This window comes from Mercurialis annua, linkage group LG6 (genome assembly GCF_937616625.2).
Source record: "Mercurialis annua linkage group LG6, ddMerAnnu1.2, whole genome shotgun sequence".
Classification (NCBI taxonomy): domain Eukaryota; kingdom Viridiplantae; phylum Streptophyta; class Magnoliopsida; order Malpighiales; family Euphorbiaceae; genus Mercurialis; species Mercurialis annua.
In genome coordinates, this window is record NC_065575.1 from 11,445,052 (window position 1) to 11,447,812 (window position 2,761).

At 32.2% G+C, this 2,761-nt stretch overlaps 1 long non-coding RNA gene across 1 annotated transcript; it reads left to right on the forward strand.

The window, feature by feature from the left end:
- Window positions 1-915: 915 nt before the first annotated feature.
- On the forward strand, window positions 916-1,496 carry LOC126653510 (uncharacterized). The gene is made up of 2 exons (XR_007632249.2): window positions 916-1,194; window positions 1,296-1,496. It is a non-coding gene; the product is annotated as an uncharacterized LOC126653510 (long non-coding RNA).
- Window positions 1,497-2,761: the final 1,265 nt, after the last annotated feature.

Genomic DNA, 2,761 nt, shown 5'->3' on the forward strand with positions numbered 1-2,761 from the left:
CACAAATTTCTTTGTTTCTTCATTTTTAGCAGGTCCTCTTTTCATTGCTGATTCACATGGAGAAACAAACGGCTTCAGGTGGTGACGTCGTCTTCGACTGGGCAAAAGGGAAGTCCTCAACTCGATGGCAATTCAAATTGGCGCAGTTAACTTTCATATCTTTTATGCTGATAAAGCTTTATGAATGGGAAAATGTGAACAATTTACGGTTAAGCTATGAAAATTCAAGTTATACTGATCTATTTTCTTCAATCATTTTGGAGTAGCAAAGTCCCACCAAAGCTTTTATCTAGAGAAAGAATTGCTTCAAAGGATTTTCTTCTAGCTCGTGGATTAATTCATTCCAACCAGATGAGGTGTTCTTTTTGTTCCGATGTTGAAACATGAATTCATATTATTTTGCATTGCTGTCGTTCTTGGAGGTTTTGGTTTTCTATTCTTCGCCGAGCAGGGTTAAGTGCTTCGGTCTCTCCTCATAATCTTGAGTGCTTCTATTATCATTAGACTGTGATAACTAATCAGACATATAGAAATTTGTGGGTAGCAATTTTGTTTTCGGATTATGAAAATTTAGGAAAGTAAGAAACATATATGTTGGGGTGAGCAAAAACCAACCCAAATCGAAAAAGCGAACCGAATTGAATCGAAAAAACCGAACCGAAAAATATCACTACTAGAAAACCGCATTTTAGCAATAAATTTTTCCGTCGCTAAAGGCTGAAATCTGTTGGTAAATTAAGTTTTCCGTTGGTAAATGGCTAAAATCCGTTGTTAAATCAAAAAAATTCCGTCGGTAATTCTCTGTTTTGTAGTAGTGTGGTTAAAATGGTTTAATTTAGTTCAAAATTTATAATATTAGCGATTTTCGGTTTTAGTTTGATTTTAAAGTTCGGTCACCTAACCGAACCGAAAAAACCGAAGTAATACGACACAGTTTTAGTTATATATACATGATACTATAAATAGCCTTATTAAAGAAAATACCCTAATTTCCTAAACTTTCACCCCAGCCGCCTTCTCTCCTCACCTCACCTCACCTTCTCTCTTTTCTTCTCCCAATTCCCTGCTCTTAGCCATGTTAGCCCTTCTCATGTCTTTCAGTAGTTCTTAATATCATCTTCTTCATTTTTTTAGTGAATTCTCGGTTTTGCTCGCAAAATTTTAACCAGCGAAGAAATAAATGAACTTTGTTAGGTAAATTGACTCAATTTAAGTATTGTTATTTTGTATATTTTTAAATCATTTTATTTTTTTCATAGATCCATCCTTGTTCATTTATATTCTTGTTATTTTAGAGATCGGATCATGATGGTTGGAGATCAGCTGATGGATGTGTCGCCGGCGGTGATGAGGGTTGCTGCTTCGTCGTCAGTCCAGTCCCGAATTTCGAATCAGAATATTTATTTTATGTCTTTTGAATCTGTAATCTTAGATCTAAAGAATACAATTAAACTTTTTTTTTATTTATTATATTTAAAAATTAATTTTTTTTCTAATTTCTGCTTTGTATGTTTTTGAATCTGTGAACGGACGACCGAACCAAACCAAGAAAACCGATATGTTCGGTTTACCGAACCGAAAAAACCATAGACCGAAATTACAAAGTTTGGATTTTAATTTTTAGGGGTGCTTTGGTTCGGTTCTGAAAATTTGCACACCGAACCGAGCTCGCCCTACATATATGTTCTCAATGTGAAGTTCATGATTTAGATGGTTTAATATTCTCTTGCATCAAACAGGGGTAAATCGTTTTAAAGACCAGAACTCGGCATTTATTTGTAATGGTATTGATGTATTTAGAAGTCTAGATTTTTTTTCATGTTGAGACTTCGCTATCTTCTTTGATTTTCAGAATTGTGATTTTTTTTCATTCCACTCCTTCGTGAATGTGCTTGACATAATCATCATTTATAAAAAAAAGTATTTATTTCATATAATAATTGTGTCATGTCATATTTATAAGGCCTAATTACTTAAAAAAAAAAACCTAACCTTGTAACATTTTTTCGTTTATATCATGACCTAGGAAAAAGTTCAATTGTACCCTTTTTTTATTTTTCATTCTCGTCTCTACCCTGAAGCATCAAATTGAACTTTTTTTATTTTAAAAAAAGTTTAAAATAGTCCTTCATTTTTTAACTTAAATTCTAATTAGACCATAATATTATTAATAGTAGAAAAATACTTTCTTCTTTGCAAAATTAAACGTATAATAATTATTTAATTTATATTAATTATCAAAACCATAAAACATATAATTTTTAATTAAAAAAAATCTGACGAGGACCAGATCGCTACTCCTCCTCCATGGAAGAGGAGCGCGACCTGCTCGTCCTCGTGGAGGAGGAGCAACGATCTGCTATTCCTCCATGAGAAGGAGCGCGACCTGCTCCTCCTCATGGAGAAGGAGCAGTGATGGAGGAGGAGCAGATGCTGCTCCTTCAGAAAAAATAAAAAAAAAGAAATTTATTTTTTGCAAAAAAGTTAACGGGTTTTGATAGCGGATTCGTTAATCGAATGTGTACAATTGTGGGTCAGAAGTTTTTTAAATAAAAAATTTCAAAACGATTAATTTTTAGGATTTATTTGAGTAGTTTTAAAGTAAAGGATTTGTTTGTATTGTTACAAATAGAAAAAAGTATAATATAACCCCTCTATTTAATTGTTTTTAATATTTGCATCTTTTAATTAATTTAATTATCAAAAAAATAAACATTGGAGTACAGTTGAAAACGAAAAAAAAAAGATATAAATGAATTTT